This window comes from Antechinus flavipes, chromosome 6 (genome assembly GCF_016432865.1).
Source record: "Antechinus flavipes isolate AdamAnt ecotype Samford, QLD, Australia chromosome 6, AdamAnt_v2, whole genome shotgun sequence".
Classification (NCBI taxonomy): Eukaryota; Metazoa; Chordata; class Mammalia; order Dasyuromorphia; family Dasyuridae; genus Antechinus; species Antechinus flavipes.
The window spans coordinates 44,470,275-44,496,604 of NC_067403.1; the positions used below are offsets into that span (position 1 = coordinate 44,470,275).

At 33.4% G+C, this 26,330-nt stretch overlaps 1 pseudogene; it reads left to right on the forward strand.

Moving 5' to 3' along the window:
- The first annotated feature begins 23,149 nt into the window (after positions 1–23,149).
- The window catches only part of LOC127541381 (heterogeneous nuclear ribonucleoprotein H-like), a 143,561-nt pseudogene continuing 140,380 nt past the window's right edge, over positions 23,150–26,330 (forward strand).

The window sequence follows — 26,330 nt, forward strand, 5'->3', positions numbered from 1 at the left end:
ATTCCATTATATTTATGTATCACAGCTTGTTCAGCTATTCCCCAATCGATGGGAATCCCTTCAGCTTCCAATATTTTGCCATCATGAAAATAATTGCTATAAATACTTTTTCACATGTGTGTCCTTTTCCCTTTTTTATGATCTGTTTGGATTTTAGACATATGTTTATTATAGATATTACCTGATTGTCTATGGTAACTTTTAGCAAGATGTAGTTTCCTTCCTTATCTCTTTTATTAGATCTATTTTTGCTTTTCCTGTGTCTAAGATCAAGTTTAACATCCCTTTTTTTTTTCTACTTTAGCTGAAGCTTAATGCATTCTGCTCCAGCCCCTTACCTTTGCTCTGCGTGTTTCTCTCTGCTTCAAGTGTGTTTCTTGTAAACAACATATTGTAGGATTGTGCTTTTTGATCAAATCTGTTGTCTCCATTTTATGAGAAAGTTCATTCCATTCACTTTCACAGTTATGATTACTAATTCTGTATTTTCCTCCTTCTCCCTATTTTTCCTCCTTTTTTATTCTCTGTGTTCTTTCATACTTTCCCTCTCTGGCAGTGTTCCCCTTCTATCTACCACCTCCCCCAATATTCCCTTTCTTCTGTCAGTCCCCATTCAACTAATCCACCCACATATATACACCTTGACTTAATCTCCTTCCCTCCTTTATTTCCATATTTCTAGCCAGAAGATAGATTTTTATACTCAATTGATCATATATTTCCTTTTGTCTTTAAGCTAACACTCATGAGAATTAAGTTCAACTGCTGTCCGTTATCCACTCTCCCATCTTTCTCTCCATTGTAATAGGTTTTTTATACATCTTTTGTAAAGTAAATTATACTATTTTACCTCTCCTTTCTTTCTGTACCCAGTGTACTCCTCTCTCACCTCTTAGTAATGTTTTTTGTATCATTCCCTCAAATTCACCCTCTAGTCTTATCTTCTGTCTGTGTATATTCCTTTAGCTATACTATTATTGGTACATTTAAGAATTACAAACTTCATCTTTCTGTGTAGGAATATAAACAGTTCAAATCCATTGAATCCCTGATTTTTTTCCCTTTCAGTCTTTTTAGACTTCTCTTGGATTTCGATATTGAAGCTCAAATTTTTCCTTATGAAAGTTTGAAATATTTCTCTTTCATTGGATGACCTTTTTTCCCTCTCCTTTTGGAATATAATACTTAATATTGCTAGATAGATGAGTCTTGGAAGGACTCCTAATTCTTTTGCCTTCTGATCCTTTAATGTCATAGCTGCTAAATCCTGTATAAGCCTAAATTTAGTTCCCGATATTTGAAATGTTTCTTTGGATTTTTGTAGAATTTTTCCTTGACCTTATTGACAATTCTGAAATTTAACTATATTGTTTCTTAGATTTTTTATTTTGGAATCTCTTTGCTGAGGGAATTGGTGGATTCTTTCAATAGATCTATTTTTAGTTTTATATTCTCAAAGAGGTATATTACCTTTACTTATACTTTTTCATTCTTTTGAATTTTTAAGTCATTCATTAGCTTCAACTTGACCAATTGTAACTTTTAAGGAATTGTTTTCCTCAGTTACCTCTTATTCCTCCCCCTTTCCATTTGGCCAATTCTATTTTAAAAGTTATTTTTTCTCCAAAAAAAAAAAAAAATCAAGCAAAAAACAAAATAAAAACATCATAGGAAGGGGAGGATTCCAGAAAGATGGTGGAGTAAGTCAGAAAACTTCAAACTTTCTAGATCTCTCCATACCCCCAAAAAAATATTCCTAAGGAAGAACAGGGACCAAGGAAAAAAATAAGATTTATGGTAGAACAGGCATTCTCCTGGGACAATTCGAGAAGATTAAAAGAAAGTCCCCCAGGACCAAGCTTTAACTGATGTGAAATATAAACCCCTTCAGGTTAGCTCCTTAGAAATAGGAAGAGGGGAGCCCTGGAACTTTCTGGAGAGAGAGCTTCAGCAGGAGGAACTTTCACTTCCCAGGCAACCTAAGCAGTTGAGGTTTTGAGTCCCAGAAGACTAAGGGAACCTCTGCTTTATAGGAACACCACGCCCAGTTGTGCTGCAGAGATAAAGTCCTAGACAGAAGGAACCAACACACTGGTATGTGCAGAAGGATTGAGGTAGAGATTCAGCAGGCTGCAGCCACTTGAAGAAAGGAAAAACTCTCGATTTGGAGTTCCAGGCTAGAGGAGAGAGTTGAAGTGAAGCCCGAGGCACTATCCACCTACCCTAGGATTAGATATTGTTGCTCTAATAAATTCTCATTTAAAAAAAAATGAGTAGGAAAAGATATCCTTTGACTATTTATGGGGATTTATTTTATATCCTGCAACTTTGCTAAAGTTATGAATTATTTCTAATAGTTTTTTAGTAGAATCTCTGGGGTTCTCTAAGTATACCATCATATCATCTGCAAAGAGTGATAGTTTGGTTTCCTCATTGCCTACTCTAATTCCTTTAATCTCTTCCTCAACTCTTATTGCTGAGAAAAGCCTCACATTTAAAGAATAAATTATTTCAATGAGGTCACAGACTTAGAAAATCATCACAACTGGAACACTAACATATTTTCTGTCTCAAGTTTAGTGGATTTTATTTTTAATGCCATTTTATTTTGTTTTTATCCATCATACACCAAAGAGCTATGTTGGTATTATGTGGAAAGACATAACAGTTGGGGAGGGAGATTCAAGTTATATAATAATTCTTACACAAATACCACTAATAAATAATTTTCTCAAAAGTGATTTCAGTTGTTCTTGATCAAAATGTAAAATGGAATAAAAACATTAATCTGAAGAAACAGTATTTTTTAAATCATTCTATATTAGACCTATAGGATCATAGATTGAAAGCTAAACAGATCATAGAGAATTCCAACTTCACATTTCAAGGATAAGATAGGAGTTCCTGACAGATTCAGTGATTTCCCTGAGGTTCCAGAGCTAGTCAATGGCAAAGGTAAAATGTGAATCCAATTCACTGACTCCTTAAGTACACTTTCCCCACTACAATGTCTTTCTGGATGCTTGTAATATTTTCTACTTGACTTGGAAGTTCAGAAACTCCTGGGAGTTTTCATCTTGGGATCTCTTTTAGTAGGAGATTGGTGAATTCATTAATTTAGATTGTTCTCTAGTTCTAGGATCAGGACAGGTTTCCTTGATGCTTTCTTGACAGATGATGTTTAGCCTCTTCTTTTGATTTTGGCTTGAGGTAGATTAAAAATTCTTAAATTATCTCTTCTGAATCCATTTTCCAATCTTGAATGAGATATTTCACATTTTTCCTCTATTTTTTTCATTATTTTGGTTTTGCTTTATTGTATCTTGATTTCTTATAAAGTCATTAGCTTCCATTTGCTCAATTCTATGTTTTAAGAACTATTTTTCTCACTGAGTTTTGTACCTCCTTTCCCAAACTGGCCAATTTTGCTTTTTAAAGGATTCTTCTCCTCATTAGTTTTTCTGTTTGTTTTGTTTTGTTTTTATATTTTCTTTTGAACCTCTCTCAGTTCTTCCTAATCCCCCCTTACTAGATTTTCAAAGTCCCTTTTGAGCTCTTTCACAGCCTATGCCCAATTTTTATTTTTCTTGGAGAGTTTGGATGTAGGAACTTTGATTTTTTTGTCTTCCAGGTGTGCATCTTGATCTTCCTTGTCACCATAATAACTTTCTATAATCAGAAACTCATTTGTTTTTGCTCCTTTTTCCTAGCCTATTACTTGGCTTTTACCTCTTTATTAAATTAGGGCTCTGTGTCTAGGGTGGAGGGTACTTCAGGGATTTTGTGTAGCTGTTTTCAGATATCCTTCTAGTAACCTGACCACAAGCTTCCCATCCAGTTGCCACAGATCCTCTCTCCAATGACCCTGCAGTCCTCTCTGGTATCCATGCCACGAGGTCTAGAAGCCTCCAGTACTGCTGCTTCTTCAGAGCTCCTACTTTGCTGATGCTGGGGTCTGGTCCAGGCTGCAGCTGTGTTGGCAAGTCTATGCTGGGATTATGTTCTGGGCTCCCATTCTGGTTCTGCAGACTTTTTCTCTTGGCTAAGAAGTCCAGAAGCCTCCAGCACTAACTCTCATTGAAACTGCTGATGCTCAGCCCCAGTGCTATGCTGGCTTTGTGCTCCAGGCCCACCCCCATGTAACAAACTCCTCCTGCCCCACTCTCAAATTGCCTTCAGCTAGACAATTGTTCCACTAAATCTTTTTGTGAATCCTAAAACTCTAAAATTTGTTTTGCGTCTTTATTTAAAGGTATTAGTAGGGGTGTGAGGGAGAACTTGGGCAAATTCTTCCCTTCATTCCCCCATCTTTCTGTCTTTATGAATATCAATTTTTATTTCATCAAAATTAAGTTTATACTTACCCCTGCCCTTTTGTGATTTTTTTCCCATTGGAGGTACAAACAAATGAACTCTAATATTCATATTAATGAGGTTACTTAATGCTTGCTATGTCTGTCATATAAGATTGGATGTTACTGTGAATAGTGAATGGGAGCTTTAAGTATATCAATTTTCTGATGGAATGCAACTTGTACTTTAGGTAGTGCTTCTGTCTTCTCGTCATATTGATTCACTTTTAATTACTATAGATTTGGCACCCATTTCCTTCTGTTTATATTGTTCCATTGAAAAGATATGCTGAAAACAATCTTACCATCTTGCTGATCATATGATCATTGCCATTGATTTTTATCTTTCTTTTAACAAGCCTAGCTATATATAAACAACTGATTCAGGAGTGGCTGAAACATCATCAAGCAGTTATTTCCCATCTACTAAGATAATATCAGTTGATTTGGGGAGATGTTATTTGGTGCTTTATATATCATATAACTCTTAACCCTCTTCTTAAAGTACACATGATACTTGGGAAGGTGTGATTTTTTTTTTTTTAATTTATAAGCTTTTGGTCCCTCTTGTCGCTTAGAACTGAATCATATTTTCTGATACAGTCTTTGCCATTCTCTCCATGCCCATTTTTTCTGCTGAAGTCACTAAGGGCCTTCAAATATAAATTGATATAATTTGGAAGATCATATCAACTTCTTCCTAAAATTTCTTTGCTCCTCATCGTCTAAAAAGATATTAAAAGATAAGTCATAGGAGTTTGTTTTGTTTTATTTATTTTTGTTTAATGATTACCATGACCACTAATAAGTGAAATGGCCAAGTATGCCATGAAATATTGTATCCAAATTTCATAGGGTCACAGATTTTGAACTGGAAAAGTTCAATTAGAAGTAATCAATTCCCATCCTGTCATTGTCTACACAAAGAAACTGAAGCTTGAGGTCAAATAGCTTATAAAAGATGATACAACTAGTGCCTAAAAAGGTTTTTAACTCACTCCAAATCTCACATCCTTTATACAAATCCACAGTGTCACTTTGCTACCTATGGAATTTAGATGAAATTATCTCAAAGGTCTTTAATCCTGTTCTAAATCGATATAAGGTGGGCAGCTTGGTAGTGCAATAGATAGAATATAAGGAATCAGGAAAATTTGAATTCAAGTATGTCTTAAGACACTATCTGTATGCTCAAGGTTTTACAGATAGTGTCTTAAGACATGCTTGAACTCAAATTTTTTTCTTTATTTCTTTTGCTTTCATAGTTAAATGATTCATGTCCAATCTTCTTATGATTCTTTTCACATTTAGTTAACTAGATAAATCCTTAGAAAGGGGGAAGGAGAGAAAACAAATTCTTTCCTGTCTCTAAGGCTTTCTATCATATAGACCCTGTCATAGCTTGAGCTCCACTAAAAAATTGTAAATATAAAGATTGAAAAAAAATCATTTTTCAAAATATAGCACTCATGTGCTATACTCAAATGTATAGGAATAGAAAGATTTTTTTTCAGTAGTTAACAATGTAAATATTAATATAATTATCTAACATTAATGTATCTACCTAATGAAGAAATATTTGACTCTTTTCCACAATAAATGTAGGTTAATCAAGGATGCTATATTTGGAATAGTAACAAAAGTAAAAGATCAAAATTCCATTGCAATAACAAAAAAAATAGACATTTATGAGTTCTCAAGTCAAGGACAGAATTTGTAAACATACTAATATAAATCAGTTTCACAACAATAAATGAAAATAAATAATTATAGAGACAATCAACATTTTTGTCTCCATTCTGCCAAAGTACAAAATTATATTGTGTCCAAATTATATTGTGATAAAATTAGACAAAATAAAAATAATTTGGAAGAAATAAAATGTTATTAATGTCAAGGGAATAATGAAAATATTTAAATGGCAATCAAATCTCAAATTTATTAAAAGTAAAATAGACAAAAACACTAGAAAATTCATCAATAGATGAGAAGCAATATTCAAAATTAAACATGCTAATGTTCTACTTTATTCCTATGATTTTCCAATTCAAAACAACTTCTGTTCATCAAATTTTGTTGTGATTTCTCTTTAATGTAGAAGCCTTTGACCATGTGTTTTCCATAATTTTAATTTAGTTACCTTTAGGGCAAAGCATTTCTCAATTTATTGTTTGTATTCCTAACACTTTTTAAAGAAAATATTGACATTCAAGAGCTTGATATGTGGTTTTTAATTCATTTATTTAATTTTTAAATGGAAAGAGAAAATAAAAATATTATTTTACTTAATAGTATTTTTAAATTGCATATAAAATAGTTTTCAACATTCATCTTAATAAGGATTTTGAGATCCAAATTTTCCTTCTTCCTTTCTTTCTCTCTTTCCTTCCAAATACAGTAATAATTTCATATTCCAGGTTTTTCTGAAATCCTCCTGCTCATCATTTTTTATATACAATAGTATTCCAATACATTCACATACCACAACTTATTCAATTATTCTCCAGTTGACAGCTATCCCCTCAATTTTCAATTATTTGTCACCACAAAAAAAAAAAAAAAGCTGCTATAAATATTTTTATATATATGGGTCTTTTCTCCTCTTTTATGATTTCTTTGGGATATAGACCTAGTAGTACTATTGATGGATCAAAGGATATGCACAGTTTTATAGCTAAAGGAAAGTAATCTGAACTGAGCTGTCATTAATAAAATTTCAGGAGTTTGCAAAGAAATTATTCAATGGTTATTGAATATTGATAAAGATGATGTGAGCCCAGTACATGGGACTAATCATAAAAATAGAATTGTCTTAGCAACCATTTCTTGATTGGTAGGAGGTAATCAAGAGTTCTACATAGCAGCTTAGAGATTTATATAATGAGGCAATTTTTTTTTGTCTTGGTTTTTTATCTCCCCCCCCCCCTTACTTCCTTAGAGTTAAATGAAAGAGAAAAAATTAGATAAAAGCATAGGAAGATATTGGGACTTAAGATCTTTGAACAGTGTACTCCTGGATAAACGTTTTACTTTGTTTTCCAAAAAGGTAGAGTTACAAAACACCCCCAAAAAAGTTCAAAACACAAGAAAGTTGCTCTGAGGAGTTAAGGAAAGTGAAAACTATTTATAACTATTATGATACCATAAAGTAAAAATGGGGAGAAAATAAAAACTCTGATTAATGTATTTTTTTTTTACCCACAACTGAATTTAGAGAGACTGAAAACTAATATAAGGGTAATTTTGTTGTATTTTTTTTTTACCTTAAATCTTGCTCTGTGTAACATCTTGAATTAAATTTATAAACAGAGGTAGTGATGAGTGCTAGCTAAAATGTTTAATTCTATACAGTTGCAATGAATATTTAAGTGGATATTATGAGGCTCATTGTGATAGATATCTTGAAGAGTACAAGCAATTCCTGATCTCAAACAGAAGAGATGATGCAAATACATAAATAAGTATAATATAAGTCAGGGAAATGTGATAAAACCAAATAAGTGAAGCATTATGTATCATGATAGAGAAAATGGTCGTATTCAAGTGAAAGAATCTAAATGAAATGTGATCTGGAAAAAAAAAAAAAGTGTGGTAATCTGACAGGGAAACCTAGTATTCCAGTTGGAAGGAAAGGCATGAACATGATTCATGGAAAAGAAAGTAGAAACTACAACTAAATCCACTATACTAGCCTCTGAATTAATTTAGAAATTCAGAACAATTGACAACTCTTCAAGAACTGTAGCATATTTTTTTTTTATATTCCTGATTTACAAGCCCTTCTCTTTAACGTTTTAAGATCAAGTCTTTTGAAAATCTAAATAATTCTGTGAGTTCCCTGAATATCCCACATTGGCCTCTTGAAAGCAACAGCTTTTTTTTTTTTTTCCTTCTTTAGCAGAATTACTTCTACCTGCACTATCAGAAATTCATTTTTGGAAATTTTCCATTCCTCTTTCATGGATTTACCTTGTAGCATTTTAGAGTATGAAATCCTAAACATTATGTTTTTATACTTCATGCACCAATTCTGCTCTATTTGGTAAAGCTCAAGTCAAAAGTAGCAATTTTTTGTTCCTTCTTTCATCTTGTGAACACTAAAATTATCATTATGACTAGGGAGAGGAGGAGGAAGAGAGGAGGGATATTTGGGACATTTTATACAGGCAACCAACCAGACAGCTACACAGATAGAAAACAACTTCTAATAAGTTATTGGAAAAAGGCCAACTCTTAGGAATACTTATAACAAAGTTCATCAAAGAGAAAGAGGGAATTTATCTCTCCTACCTCCTTTGTTTCCCCTCAAAAAAAGCAAATTATTTCTGAGTATCAAGAAGGAGAGGAGAAGAGAGAGGGGGAAACAGGCAGAGAGAGATGTCTATTTATCCTCATGCCAGACATATATTTTACAAGGATTTTTTTGTTGTTTTGTGCAGATGTTAATTAAATTATTCCCAAGACAATATGTTTTCTTTCTTCTAATGCTCTTCTGCCCTCTTGATTCAAGTTACTATTCTTTTCTGCTTCATCAAAACTTCCTTTTTTTTATGTTTTCCTTTTGAAGTTTTTTTTTCCCCCCCAAATACTCTGGAGAAGAGGACATCATTCCTCTAGTCCTTTCTCACCTCCCAATAAAAAGACAATTTGTGATTTAATCACTTATGTAATTTGTTCTTATCTTGGCCAGAAGTACAAATAAAATTCATTGGCCAGAGGCCACTTCAAAATTCCTCTAGTCCTAAATCCTTCCAGGAAAGGAGTCTCAGACTTCAGTCAATTCAACAATTTAATTCAAAGGACTTTAGTCACTGACATAGAAGTTTTATACACTATTCTAGGCACTAAGAAACCTAAAATAAAACATCCTCAGCCTTCAGGGCACTTACATTCAACTGGAGGAAAGTGACATGAACATAGAAAATTGAGTACAAAATATAAACCAAGTTATTTTCTGTGATTAAGGCACTAATAGTTGAGTGAATCAATAGATTTTTTGAGTGAGACTGCATCTGATCTTACTTTTGAGTCAATCTGGAGGTTCTCAAAAATGTATTTAAGGAGGAAAGATATTCCATATATGGAGACATCCTAAACAGAAATAGGAGATGGAATGATAACTCAGCCAGTTCTTTCATAGAACCTAGAGAGTGGGAAAAAGAGCAACAACACTAGAAAGCCAGTTGGAGCTGTATTGGGAAAGACTTTAAAATCCAATCAGAAGACTTTGTTATTTACTTTAGGAACAAGAGGGTTTTTTACCTTAGAGCCATTGAAAGCTTTGTCAGCAAGGGTATGCCATAGCATTGTTCTAGATGGTAAATCGCATGACTAGCTATTATTGGGAGATACTAGATGACATCTTCAGCTCTTTGCATTGGTGCTTCAGCTTCTCTAATCTCCTGAGTTTCTACCTATTTATAGTATGCTTCCCACCTTTTCCCTTGATAATTATGATACTGAACAGCTGCCTTTGATTGTCAATTAGCATATTCCTTCAATCAACCAAAGCAAACAGGAGCTACCTAACAGCTGCCCACTTCTGTTTCCCATGACAGCGAGTCAAGCAAAATCCAATTAACAGCCATTTCTCACCTCTTCCCATATTTTTTCTCTTCTTCTCACTTCAGATCATTTACAAGTTCCATCTTACTACCTCTCTGGATGCTGTTTCTCTGACCCTGATTCAATTGGTAGCAGTTATAAAAATACTAAGAGCCTAGGAAAAATGAACAGTATCTACAATGTCTACATTGCATTTCCTTATCTATTAAGTAAGAGTGAACTGATATCCATGCACAAGGCCTACATATAGTCACACAAATGTGATGTTTTGCTCTTTGTCTAAATAAATGATTAAATAAGCCATGCAACACATTGATTAAACAAGGGGGATTGGAATAGAAGAAGAAATATGAAGGGTAAAGATTTGTTTTAGCAATTAGGTATATTACAATGTATAAACCAACACATTTTTTCTTGCTAAGTTAACTTTGACCTAGAATAATTAGCCATTTGAATTTTAAACAATAGATAAATATAGTACATAATCTATAGTTTTGTTCTGAAAATGAGCTGTATTACACTCCATCAATATGACTAATGCTATGTTCAAAATAGATTGGTTTTGGCCTACTTCTAGCCTTTTATGGTAAGAGATAAATGTTGAATATAGAGTTTTCCATTAGTCTCTTTTATTCCTCCTCACCTGAAGCTACTAAATTTGTCATTGGATACATTCTCACCCACACACAAATATATGTATTAGAAATATAACATACCTCTGTCATCCATCTGTCAAGAGAATGAATATGACAGGCGTGTTGAATCCCCTACACATATTGTATGACCCTTCAGGGCCAGGATTGTTTTTCTGTTAATTTTATCCTATATTTATATAATTATATAATTTTTCTTGACACAGAGTGCAATGTCGGAGAAACTGAGCAAGATAAAGGTTAGAGAACAATTTGATAGTTTATTAAATGGAGAGATTTACTGGAACCAAATGGATCCATGTTTGGTCCCAGGGCTGAATGAGACTAGCATCTCCAAGAATCCAGCCTTGAATGTCCCATACAAGATTCTTTTATAGGGTTACAAGACCAATGACATAATGGGGGAGGTACCTGAATGGGGATGACCTAATGGGGGGAGGAACCTAGGATGAGGCAAGCACCTAAGATGACATAATGGAGGGAGGTAGGTACTGGAGAGGCTCCTGATATGCTAATGATGTTTAAAATGGATAAAGACCTTTATCCCATTAAACATTAAGAGGGAATGGTTATAACCTGAGTCAGAGTAACTAAATAGAACAATTAGGGAAACTGGGTCAGGACATTAAAAGAGAACATTACAAGAGCCTGGCTAAAAGTAGGGGCTTAATAAATGTTTATTGAATATTGCTTATTATATGATTCATCAGAAATAGGCTTACTTTCTGCAGTTCATCAAATAAAGACCATCTCCCACTTCCACAAACTTGGGGTAGATTCTTCAATATGCACATAGCTTCACTAGGAAGAATGCATATATACATAGAAGACTTTAGTGGGGAGTTAAATATTTAGGGAGCAGATTTATCAAAGGACTCAGTCAGTCTACAGGAATTTATTAAGTTCTTATTATGTACCAGGCACTCTGCTAAGCAATACCTGGAAAGCCAGAAATAGCTCCTGCCTTCAGTGAACTCTTATTTGAATGAAACTTATACCTCTAATGATTCAACATCCTAAAATCCTTTTTCTTCTCATGGTAGTTTCTTCCTTGGATGCCAGGCTCCTACTAGGTAGGTCACTTGGCTGGACTCCCTGAGCCTACTCCTTTCTGCAACTCAACTTTCAACTGAGAGCTAACACTCAATTCCCAGAAATGATTTTTCCTTACTGGATGCTGACATGAAGAAGAAATGAATGAAGAGAAACAGATCCTTTCCTTTTGTTTGGTGAACTTTGCTTGCAAGAAGCAATCCTAAGAACTGACCTGTGCTGACTTCTTGGAAGGTATTTTCTGTCTGCAAAACTGTCTGACTTCATACAGGCAACGAAGGGGACAAATTATCTTTTACCCAGTCAATGGCTGGATACAATATAATCCCATTAAGCTGATGCAAAAATTTCATACCTACATAAGAAACACTGAAGTATAAACATTTCTACTTCCTTAAGGACCTATGAATGGATTATTCTTTCTAACTCTTTACAAGCTATAAAGAGAATACTCAGACAGTAAGTCACCAAGTTAGAAACACATATAACATATAACATAATGTGAAGCACAGGCATTCTGCCTGTCATTTCTGATCAAAAGCAAAGAGATATCCCAGGTAAGCTCCAAAGCTAAAGAGGCTTTTCAAAGAGTGAAAGTTGATTGATAAGTAGACAACTGTAATTTGTAATTTAATGACCATTGTTAGTTAAATACAAGATGCATTATTCATGTGTTTACATAAGCTTTCATTTGCCAATATTGTTAAAGGTGCAGGAGGAGGAAGTAAACTTTTAAGTCACAGTATAGTGGACTCAGGTTCCTGAGCTATGTGCCTTGAGAAGGCAGGTTTTTAAATAAGCAACTTATTTTTTCTGAAGGGCTTAGGTTAAAGGAGAATTAGAGGCAGAAATATTACTTAAGAGATTTTAAATGCTCTTTTCATTTATAGACATTATAAAGTGATGATATCCCATTATGGCTTAGAATAACTTTGCAGCAAACACTTAATTAGAATAGCATATTTAAGTATGCTTATTTAAGTAAATGTTTTTCCCCTTCTTTATTGCAAGTGATAAATATTGACTTACTCCCTCATAGATTATAGGCCTAAAACCTTAACACTTTTCTTCTAAGTTTCTTTTCTGTTTTTTGTTTTGTTTTGTTTTGTTTTTTTTTTAGTTTGCACCATATATTATCTAAAATACAGTTTTAAATTATAAAAAAGGGACTCCATCATTTATGGTAAGGGTGTGTTCTATTTGGACACCTAGACATTCTCTATCTAGTAAATAACCTACAAAAGTTTTATCGTAATACAGTATGAAGTGTCATTCAAATCATACTATATATTGGAACCTTGGATCAATTAAATATAATGCTAACTACAAATTGAAGAATAAATCTTCTGAAGTCATTCCCCTGCATCAATATTTCTTAATTCTATGAAGGGAGTATTTTAACAACCCTACTGAGAAACCAAATATCCAGGTCATTCGACATGAACTATTGACTATCTCAAGCCTCTTCTTATTTACTCTAAGCCTTCTGTCACCATCAGTTCAAATTCTTGCAGTATGCACAGTTTACAGGGTCTTGCATCTGAAGACTAAGGATTCCTATCCCTTAGATATCACTTAAGGTGTTATCTCATGGTGACCTCTCCAGTATCTACTAATTAGGTAATATTCTAATATTAATACTTTCTTTTTTTATCTTACTACTTATGATAATAGATAATTTTATTTTATTTATAAGCAGGATGATGAGGAGGATGAAGATGAGGATGAGGATGAGGATGATGACTAAGACAATCAATACTTAAAAGGAAAAAAAAAAACAGTGAGCTTTCACATTATCTTAGAGGGCTCAACTCAATCCAAACTATTTCCCAGACATACTATACCATACCACCCTTTCTATCTGATGCTTGGACATAATCTCTGGAATCCAAGACTCCAGTAAATAAGCTTTTGCCTCATCTTACTGAAGTCCAGACCTTCTGCCCCACTTTAGTCAACTTCATACCATGTCAGCAAATTAGTCTTCCAATTCTAACACCAATTTCTACTATTTATGTCTTCCTTTTTCTCTATTAGCATGTAAGCTTCTCAAAGATGAAGATTATTTTTTCCTTATTGTATATGAATCCCTAGCATTTAGCGCAATGTCTGGGATAGTTAAGTGTTTAATAAATGTTTATAGCTTCAATACATATAGTATAGTCTCTGTCTCTGTCTTTATCTCTCTCTCCCTAGCTACTATCTTTTTAATTATCTATCCAGTAAGTCCAAGGCTTAAAGTAAGAAAACACTGGCCCAGAATCAGAATGGAAGAAAAAAGGAACATTCCTTTCCTTCTTTCTTGTGAATAAAGTGATGTGTGTGTGTGTGTGTGTGTGTGCATTTATGTATGTATGTATCATCTCAAGAGTACAGTAGAACATGGGACAGGAAAAGAAAAGAAAACTGATTATCTTACAAGTGACACACATCCTAATGGAGGACAGTATGAGGGGATAGCTACAAGAAGGATCACAAAAATAGAATACCAGTAGAATACAGGATAAAATAGCCAGAATTTGAAACCAAAATGAAAAAACCCAGGCAATGATATGTAGATGAAATCAGATTTTAATTGCTAAGACATTAGAGATAGAATGGATATTTGCAAGGCTATGCAAATTTTAGTAAGTAACAATTGAATTAGAAATACGGCTAATGTCTGGATGATGTGTGGAGGCAGAGGCTAGATCTACATCTACCAACATCATAGGATCATGGAGAATGGGAAGTGACTTAATGTATATAAGGGCAGGAATCCAAGCAAGGATTTGGACTTGAGTTGTAGAGGTTCAGGGAACTAATTAGCTTTACTTGGAGCTATGTATGTTCAGTAAAGTACTCAGATAAATCCAAGTCCCTCTACATTATTCTCTGCAACTGAAAAGGCCATGAGAGGATGGGAAGTCAGGGAGCAACAATTAGAAAGAAGTTTAAATTATTCATGGTATTTGGTGGTAACTTGGGAAAACAATAATATTAATTAATTTTGGAGTCTGCCTATTGGAATAGGGATACTAAATAACCTTCTTATTTCTTCATATTTTAGTGGTAAATACTATAAATCTGAGTTCGCTTTAACTGTTGTGGATTTAACAGACTGTTTCTGGGTAGTTTCTGTGCCATTGAACATTTAGATGAGAAGGGGCATATAATTAGACACTCGATTTTATTAAATTTTGGGAAAAAATGCTTCATGTGCATTAATCTTCTCACTTTCTCCAGAGCATAGCTGTTTTAGACAAGAGGCTATATATATAAAAGAGAGAATAATGTTCCTGAAATCAAGAGGACCTGGATTCAAATAATGTCTAAAAATCAACTAGTTGTTTAGAGGTGGACTCAGCCTCTATAATGTTACTTTTAGGTCTAACTCTATGATCCTATCATTTTTTCCTAACACTTCTTTATCTCTTCTATATGCATTGTATATATCATGTCTTTCTGTCTTTCTTTTGTATCTCTGGTGGATGCCTTATAGCAAACACTTAATAGTGCTTGCATACTGACTGACCTGCAGTGCCCAGAATGTCCTAATCTACGATTTCCTGCAGTTGCTACCTCATATCCAGCCTCCTTAGGTGAAAGGACCTCTGTCATTCATGCATTAGCTCCCCAAATGTGCTGGGGATAGTGTATCCCCTGAGAAAAGACTGCTAGTAACTGGGGCAAGCATCTTCTAAGTGTCGCAAAGCAACCACTTCTATCTGCACCTACAAAAGGCAGATTCCATATTTTGGTAACACATTCCTCCAATTGGAATGTGGAGAACCTCCAAAGCAAATAAGATCAACAGACCTTTAGAATTTAAACCTCCCAAATACCTATAGAAATATAGATTGCCCAGCTTAACAAAAGAGGAAATAAATCATTTAAATAGTCCCATTTTAGACAAAGAAATAGAACAAGCTATTAATCAACTCCCTAAGAAAAAATCCCCAGGACCAGATGGATTTACATGTGAATTCTACCAAACATTAAAAGAACAATTAACCCCAATACTATATAAACTATTTGAAAAAATAGGGAATGAAGAACTCCTACCAAATTCCTTTTATAATACAGACATGGCACTGATACCTAAACCAAGTAGGACAAAAACAGAGAAAGAAAATTATAGACCAATCCTCCTAATGAATATTGATGTAAAAATCTTAAATAAAATATTAGTAAAAAGACAGAAAATCATCTCCAAAATAATACACCATAACCAAGGAGGGTTTATACTGGGAAACTGTTAGCATAATTGAATATATCAATAACCAAATTAACAAAAACCATATGATTATCTCAATAGATGCAGAAAAAGCATTTGATAAGATCCAACACCCATTCCTAATAAAAAAAAAAAAAAACACTAGAGAGTATAGGAATAAATAGACTTTTCCTTAAAATGATCAGTAATATCTATTTAAAACCATCAGCAAGCATCATATATAATGGGGATAAACTGGAACCATTCTCAATAAGATCAGAGGTGAAACAAGGTTGCCCACTATCACTATTACTATTCAATATTATATTAGAAATGCTAGCTTGGCAATGAGAAGGAAAAGGGATTAAAGTATTTAGTAGATAATGAGGAAACCAAATTATCACTCTTTGCAAATGATACTTAGAGAACCCTAGAGAATCAACTAAAAAAAACTATTACAAGCAATCCACAACTTCAGGACAGTTGCAGGATACAAAATGAATCCAATAAATCATCAGCATTCTCTTACATCACCAACAAAATCCAACAGCAAGGGATACAAAGAGAAATTCCATTTAAAATAACTGTCAATAGTATAAAATATTTGGGAATTTATCTGTCAAGGCAACGTCAGAAATTACATAAGCAAAACTACAAAACACTTTCCACACAAATAAAGTCAGATCTAAGCAACTGGAAAAATATCAAGTGCTTGCAGATAGGTTGAGTGAATATAATAAAGATAACAATACTATCTAAATTAATCTATTTATTTAGTGCTATTCCACTCATACTCCCAAGAAACTATTTTACTGACCTAGAAAAAATAACAACAAAATTCATCTGGAAGAACAAAAGGTCTAGAATTTCAAAGGAATTAACGAAGAGTAAAGCAAATGAAGGTGGCCTAGCTGTATCAGATCTAAAACTAAATTATAAAGCACAGTCAACAAATCCATTTGGTACTGGCTAAGAAATAGATGAGTTAATGAGTGGAATAGGTTAGGTTCACAGAACAAAATAGTCAATGACAAAAACTGTTGGGAAATTTGGAAACTAGTATGGCAGAAAGTAGGCATTGACTCACACACTTAACACCATATACCAAGATAAAATCGAAATGGATTCATGATCTAGACATAAAGAATGATAATATAAACAAATTAGAAGAACATAGGATAGTTTACCTTTTAAACCTGTGGAGGAGAAAGGAATTTGTGACCAAAGAAGAACTAGAGATCATTATTGATCACAAAATAGATAATCTTGATTATATCAAGTTAAAAAGTTTTTGTACAAACAAAACTAATGCAGGCACAATTAGAAGGGAAGCAATAAACTGAAAACATATTTTTACATTCAAAGGATCTGATAAAAGCCTCATTTCTAAAATATATGGAGAATTGATTTAAATTGATAATAGTTCAAGCCATTCTCCAATTGATAAATGGTCAAAGTATATGAAGAGACAATTTTCAGATAAAAAAAAAATGAAACTATTTATAGCCACATGAAAAGGTCCTCCAAATCACTATTGATCAGAGAAATGTAAATTAAGACAATGCAGAGATACTACTACATTCCTGTCAGATTGGCTAAAATGACAGGAAAAGATAATGATGAATGTTGGAAGGGATGTGGGAAAACTGGGACACTGATACATTGTTGGTGTAATTGTGCTCTCCATTCTGGAGAGCAGTTTGGAACTATGCTCAAAAAGTTATTAAACTGTGCATACCTCTTGATCCAGCAGTGTTTCTACTGGGATTATATCCCAAAGAGATCTTAAAGGCGGGAAAAGGACCCACGTGTGCAAAAATGTTTGTAACAGCCTTCTTTCTAGTGGCAAGAAACTGGAAACTGAGAGGATGCCCATCAATTGGAAAATGACTGCATAAGTTATATTATATTAATATTATGGAATATTATTATTCTTTAAGAAATGACCAACATGATGATTTCAGAGAGGCTTTGAGAGACTTACATGAACTGATGCTAAATGAAATGAGCAGAACCAGATCGTTATACATGGCAACAACAAGACTATACAATGATCAGTTGTGATGGACGTGGCTTTCTTTAACATCGTGATGATTCAAACCAGTTGCACTTGCTCAGGGATGAAGACATCCATCTATACCCAGAGAGAGAACTGGGGGAACAGAGTGTGGAACACAACATAGCATTCTCACTTTCTCTGTTATTATTTGCTTGTATTTTGTTTTTTTTTGTTTTTTTTTTTCTCAGTTTTTTCTTTTTCTTCCTTCTTGGTCTGATTTTTCTTGTACAGCAAGATAATTGTATAAATATGTATACATATATTGGATCTAACATATATTTTAACATATTTAACATGTATTGGACTACCTGTCAGCTAGGGGAGGGGGGTAGGGAGGAGGGGAAAATTTTGGAACAAAAGGTTTTGCAAGGGTCAATGTTGGAAAAATTACCCATGCATATGCTTTGTAAATAAAAAGCTTTAATAAAAAAAGAAGAAGAAATAAGGGGGAAAAGCTGCCAGCTTCGGCTCTAAGGAAAGATATCAGGATATCAAAAATGATTAAATATGTCTTGCTATGGAACTTAAAAAACAAAAAGAATTTAAACCTCCCATCTCCTGTTGTGCCTATTTTTTGAAGGTAGAGGAATACCACTCAACTCATTCTCACACCTGGCCATACTATTTTTTCCCCTGTTTAGTATTTTATTTTTCCAGATACACGTAACAATAGTTTTCAACATTCATTTTTATAAGACTTTGTGTTCCTGGTCATGTTCTTCATACTACAGTAAGTAGGAACTCCTGTGGATCATCATTTAAAATCCATTCCTTATCTCTTTCAATTCTCCCACTCCAAAGTTTCATCCTAACTCCACCCAGTCCTTCCACTATGCCCTCTGCAGCTCCTGTTCTATTGGCAACAAGCTTCTCTTCATCTTAAATCTGTTCTTCTTAATTGCACATGGTTAACATAGATTATTTGCTGTATAGGAAAGGGGGTTGGGAGGAAGGGAGGGGAAAATTTTGGATTATAAGGTTTTACCCGGATGAATATTGAAAATTATCTTTGCATATGTTTTGAAAATAAAAAGCTTTAATAAAAATATTTTCTTCTCTCACTCCTTTCATCTACTAGGTCTTAATGAATTCTAGGTTCACCATGATGACATAGCCACTATGGTGATCCTTTCTTCATGTATTCTCTTGAACTTATTTATTCTCCTTGATGTAAAGGAATTGGAATACTCCCCTTCCTCCATCTCTAAGTAATCTCTCTTCCTTTGAAGTTCACAGTGATTCTGAAATTCCTTTACCTGGATATTGACTTTTCATTTCTTTCTCTTTCTCTTTATCTGGGCACCTAGGTGACACAGTAGATAAATCTCCAGGTCTGGAGTCAGGAAAATCTGAGTTAAAATTTCATCTCAGACACCAATTAGCAGTATGACCCTGCACAAGCCACTTAACTTGTTTGCCTCAGTTTCCTTATTTGTAAAATGAGTTGGAGAAGAAAACACTTTAGTATTTTTTCTAAGAAAACTCCAAACAGGGTCACAAAATGATTGAAATGCATGAACAACAACAGCAACTCTTCATCTCTACTGTGACTTCCAATTCAATCCATCCCCCATTTAGTTTCTAAAGTGATTTTTCTAAAATACAGATCTGATCATGTCATCTTCCTAAAATCATATGGTTTCCTAATGCTTTCAGGAGCAAATACAAAAGGCTCTGTTTGGCATTCAAAGCCTTTTATAATCACACCTCTTCCTACATTTCCAGTTTTCACATATCTTCCTGACAGGCATTCTTTGATCTAAACACATTGGCATCCTGGTTCTTTCACAAAGAAGATACTCCGTGTCTGAATCCCTTAATTTCTCTCTGGCTGTCTTCAGTACCTAAAAAGCTCTCCCTCCTCAACAACTATTGCTATCCCTGGTTTCCTCTGTCTCTACAAAAATCTCATCCTCTGTGGGAAATTGGTCCCCAACCCCCTGTGCCTTTTATTATTTTCTATTTATTCTGGATATGCTTACTTTTTTACATATTTGTTTGCATGCTGTCTCCTCCATTAGATTGTAAGTTCCTTGAGAGCAAGACCCTTATTTTGCCTTTTTTTTTTTTTTGGTATTCCCACCACTTCACACAGTACATAGTGAGTACTTCACAAATATTTATTCATTCAATGGCCTTGTAATAGATGAATAACACAATTTTAATAATTTATTGATTTTAATGTGATCTAAATGAAGTGATCAAAGTGCCTCATTTATCATTTATCAGAATCCTCCCCCACCTCACACACACATATTTAGATTCCTAATAAGAAAGTTATTGCCCCAGGTCACTATGTATTTTTTTTTTAAGGAGATGAGACTTCTATAGAAAAAGTGAACTATTGATATTAAGAGTAATTGCCCTTTTTGATGGGTATTTTTCTCTTATATGAATAAAGGCATATAACTATAGACCTTTCTCAAGATGGTGGGGGCAGGAGGAAGACAAAGGCATTAGCATTATACTTACTCCATGGGCAAGAAACCAACCAAATCTCTGTTATAAAGGCTACATCTGAAACTGGGTCTTGGATGATGTGATTTTGAGGACACAGAAAAAAGCAGAAAGGAAGGAGGAAAGGTTGTATGATGGGGACTATTGAATGAAGAAGGTCCCGTGTTTTGTAGAGTGGTGCTGATCTTTATTAGATGCTTCTGATTATTTCCCCCATTTCTTATATTACCATCAAATGGACACTAATTAGAAAGCTAGAAACTTCTAATCAAAAATAACAGGGTATCCCTGGAGTCTTTTGCGGTTTTAAACTTTAATAGCATTAAATTTAAGCTTTAAAAGTCTTAAACTACAGTAAGACTTTGGGAATGCCCCATATTGAGGAGGGAGAGGAATTTCAGAAATGGGCCAGCACAGGATAAAGGGAGAAACCACTATATTTATATCTATCTATCTATATCTAACTATCTATCTTTAATGTGTGTATATTATGGATATGAATGCAATATATGAAGTTTGGGGATTAGCACTCAGATTAATAGAGAACTATGTGAGTATTATAAAGACTAATTTTCAGATTAGATTTTGCTCTGATCTTATTTGAGCAAAAGATGGTGAATAATGCAGAGTCAAAATGTTAAGAATATATATGTTTGGAACATCTATGCATTTATAGTTAAGGATACCTGACTGTGTCTAGGTTTTGAGATGTTCACATTATAGTAGATACCCTTAAATTAAAATATTTAATTTGAAAAATAAAGTAACTTGAAGGGCATATTCAAAAACAACAGTGACTCATATTATTTGTATCCTATCTTCATTCCATTGAATAAAGCTGCATTCTTAAATTAGTGGAGAATATGATTTGTAATAAGGCCATAAAATTCATGCTCAGTACAATCTCATAAATTCTAAATCCAGCAATTCAGAATTTGTGATAACTCAACAGGGTTCATGTAGAATTTTTCCATACAGAAGATAAAAGATTTTGCTAGCTGAACTAGTAATACAAACAGAATTTAAAAATTTTTAAATTAGCTTAAAGAGCTTTGGTATATTATTTGTGAATAGTGTGAATTAATTTTTTAAATAAATTTAATCTATCAAATCATTTGCCTGTCCCAAAACCTAAACTTTGAAACCTTGTTATAGTAATTAAATATTCATCATTCAGTAATCTTAAAAACTCTATTTTGAGGTTGTATCATAGTGTGGCAACGCAAAATTATTGATAGGTCTTACCAAAGTGGAACATCTTTGAGTAGGGATCCAGTGTGACAAAAATGGTGATCTATCACCTGAGAACCTACATAAATTCAAAGAGTCTTGTTACCAGATGGTGTTTTTTATTTGTTTTTATTTAAAATTGGATTCCCGTGAAAATCTGGAAATTATTGGTCATAAAGAGTAGCAAATAGGGCAGTGAGGTGACATAATAGATAGATACCAGTCCCGGAATCAGGAGGACTTGCATTCAAATATGGCCTCACACATTTAACACATTTCTGTGATACCTTGGCAAGTCATTTAACCCCAATTACTTTGCAAAAATAAAAATAAATGTTGCAATACACTTCAGGGAACTAATGTATGAATAAAATGTTTATTAAATATGTGCAAAACACTAGGTTAAACAAGAAGGACACAAACAGAACATTAAGACAGTCCCTGCTCTGAGGAAGCTGACATTCTAATTAATGCTTGAGACCACACATGAAGGATTTCAGTTTCAAGTTAGATGGAAATGCTCCATTGTTCTTAGGATGCAACAGCACAGTGGAAGTGAATGAACGTCATTTTCACTGATAAAATCCTATGAGATTCTGATGTTGAACCCTTTGACAATGTTAAGGATTTTGGACAGAAACTTTCTTTTCAGAATCTTCAGGAGTTATATTTTAGCAATTTGTCAGAGTATATCTCCAAAGTATTGCTTCCCAGGATGATGGCTGCAGGCACTGGGTTAGTACCTTTACAATTCCCAAGAATCTTGGGTTATAAATGCTAGACAGTTTCCAATAGAACCTGAAGGGAAATGTTGCCAGGAGATGGAAAAGTTGTTTTGATTTGCCTGGTACAAGTTGCCTTCTCTTTCTCCTTTGAATTGCTTTGCTACTTCAGCTAAACTGGCTTTCAGGACCTGTTATTTGGAGTCGGTTAGCATTGATGAAGATTCTCCATAGGAATAACAGGGAAGTAATCCCATGAAAATAATATAGCAGTTCCTTTGAAGTATGATCTTTAGATCATAACCCATTTCATTTATTCTACCTAGACCTCTCCTAATGTATTTAATTTAGGGATATTTAGCATCTAAAATTTAATTTACATTTGAATATACTTTCTCCTCTCACCATCAATTGTTGTAGTTTGTTTGTTTGTTTAGGTTGCTGTTATTGTTTTCAATAGATCCATTTAATTTTGCATTTCATAATTCAGAGTTTTTTCCCCTACTTTTAGAAAAGCTGAATTAAACCATGAAAATAATTTAATTGACAAACTTGCTCAGTAAATGAGTCAATGTTCTGAACTAGACATTGTCAACATTTTCTGGATTATGGAGAAAGATCAGTTTCTAGGGGAAAAAAAAAACTACTTCTGTTTCATTGACTATACTGAAGCCTTTGACTGTGTGGATCTCAGTAAAATGTGACAAGTCCTCAAAGAGATAGGATTATTTGTCTCTTGAGAAACATGTATAATAGCCAAGAAGCAAAAGTCAAAATTGAACATTGGTTTAAGGTTGGAAAAGGAATAAAACAAAGACTGTATATTGTGCCCTTATTTATTTAACTTACATGCAGAGTACATCATGGGGACTACAAGTTCGATGAATCAAAGCGCTGGAATTAAGATTGCCAGGAGAAATATCAACAATCTCAGATATACAAATGATAGCACTCTTTTGGCAGATAGTGAAGAGGAATTAAGAATCTTCTTAATGAAAGTGAATGAAAAAAGTACAGAAGTCAACTTTAAGCTTAACATTAAAAAAATAATAATAAAATCTTAGCAACTAGTTTCATCATTTCCTAAAGAAATAGAGGGAGAAGCAATGGAATTTTATAGCTCAAAAATCACTGAAGATGATAAGTGCAACTATGAAATTAAAAGACACTTACACCTTGAAGGAAAAGCTATGGCAAATATGCAGAGATATCATATTACTGACAAAGATCCATATTGTCAAAGTGATGTGTTTTTTGGGGTTTTTTGAAAGATATTTTACAAAAGCAAGAGTTTAACCAGCTCGTGTTCCTAACTTGTGAAAATTTTATTCCACATTTGGGATGAACTGGCAAGAATTTGCTAATTTGTTGGGAAATCCTGAATATTTTTCAGAGTAAATTATGTATACCAGGATAATTGATGTTGGATCGACAGAAGTCATCTCTCAGTTTTGAGTATGTCTACTTTCCGGTCTTAAGTGATACAACTTCTTTTGAATTGTAAGAAAAGCTGAGCTCAACAGAATTGACATCTCTGAATTGTGATACTGGAGAACACTTCTGAGAATCCCTTGGACAAAAAATTGGTCAAATTAGGTCAATACTTAAAGAAACTAATTCAAGCCTTTAAATGAAAGGTCAAATGTTGAAGTTGAAGTGTAAAAATTTTAGCTACATAATGAGAAAATAGAACTCATTGGAAAAATAATAATAAAAAGAATAAATGTTGAGAAAGATTGAAGCTAAAAGGAAAAGGGAATATCAAAGTATGAGACAGAGACATTGAACATGAATTTGCAGAGACTTTGAGACATACTGAAGGACAGAAGAGCCTGTGTCATGTTCATGGGGTCAGGAACATTCAGATATAACTGAATGACTAAACAACAAAAAGAACATCTGTAAAATAAAGATAATAATACTTATCTAGCCTATCTCAGAGACTGATGGATCCAAATACTTTATAAGACTTAATGTGTTTTTCAAGAGTCAATATTGGAAAAATTACCCAAGCATATGCTTTGTAAATAAATAAAGGTTTTTTTAAAGACTTAATAGTGTTATGGAAATATTAAAATAATACCTAATTTCTATGATGTCCCATCTCCTTTAGGTTATTCCAATAAGTAACTGGGCATTTACTTTTTAGTCTATGGGATAACTTGTATGTTTTATGTTGTTTAAATGAGAAAAGAAGAAGCAGTCTCGTATCTGCCAAAGAAATTATGCTTGATGGCTTAGAATCATTGAAATTTGCCCAATCTTACTTATGGACGGAATCTAACCCTGCTGTGCCTAATCCATAATTCCTCATTAATAGTATATGTTTTGTTACAACCTAATTTATTTTTTTCTTCTTCCCTAGCTATTTCCAAATATATGTCAAACAATCTACTTATTAATGATAAAAAATGAGTTTACTACCATTTGAATTCAAGAAATTAGGCTATCAGGCTAGGGAGTAAAGTAATGAGACCGAGTATAATGTTAATGACTCATAAGGATAAAAAGCTTTTAGAATTTCAAATCATACCATGATATATGTATAATATATTCATATATATACACATATAAATTAATTAGATTCAGAAAACTCCCTTAGTCACCTGAAATGATACAAGTTGTACTTAGATCAGAACAATGATTTTTCTTTTTTTTTATTTAGATAGATTGGATCTTTACAAATTAATATATACATATATATTTCAGAAAATAACTCACTAGCATGGCTGTTTCTAACAGCTGTTCTCTTGTTAATTCTTGATAAGCATGTAATTAAGTTGTGTCACTATTTCATCAATTAAAAATAAGACAAGATGATGAAACATTTTGGAAGACACAGGGAGGAAAACATGAAGGCAAAGAAGTCTTACATCATGATGATGACTTGTCAGCAAGATATTTCATAGGAATACTCCTGCAGTGTTAAGACTTAGAGAGCACAGGACATTAGTTTTTTTTTTTTTTTTTTTTTTTTTTTTAATACTCAACACAATGGAAAACACAATTATTGCTATTCATTAGTTATTAAAATCACACTAGATTGTGTATAGAGAGTAGTATTCATGGAAAATGCCAAAGCCATGCTTGGTAATCTTGAACTTATACATGTTAGTTAATGGATATTTTTCCATTAGGTCAATCAGACTAATAAAGACCCATTTAGTAAATTACAACTGTAGCATTGTTTTCCAACTGTCCATTGACGGTTACAATTCCTTTGCAAAATTTGTAAATATATGAAAATATTGCTATTAAACATCTTTAATTTATGAAAATATGTTCACTTTGAAAATTGACTCCTCTTCTTTCTATGTCCTGATTCCTTTTTCATTGTATTCATTGTATTTTCATTGTATTCTTAATCTTTACCTCCTTTTCCTTGGCTCCTAATTTGAGAAATCATAAACTACCCCCTAACCTGAAAAAGGGATGTTTTATTGTCTGAATTTAATTCTAACAAAGCACTAATTCATAATGAAGTAATGAGAATTTGATTAATTCTGAGTTGGAAATAGCAAAGGAAAGGAAATCTGGACAAAAAGCAAACATGCAAACTAAACTTTATGAAAGTAGCTTATTTCTGGGAAGGTCTTGATGGGAAAAAAAAAAAAAAACAAAACACATCATAATATCAAGTAATCATTGTTCTCATTGGTTTCCATTTTTAAGCTCTCAATTTCCAGGTAAAAAAGCAGGCCTCTGGCTGATGCATGAAGGAGGAATTTCTGTTCATAGTTCTCTGCATATACTTTTGTTCACCCCTTCCTGCACCCCCAAATATGCCCCAGGGTATTTATCTGATGACCCAGCCTCTGTGAATATCTACTAAGCAATGAAAGCCCACTTTTTAATCTCTTTGATTGTCTCAAGATGTTTCCTTTAGTATTTACTTTCTTTTACTTAGCAAAATATGTGGCTTAACCAATTGTCATTAATTTAATCTTAACACCATTTTGCCATTTCATATTTTTCCTTTTAATTTTTTAAAATACTTTTTTCCTATTTGCTTGGTAAGTCCAGGTTTCTAGCCAAGACTGGGGC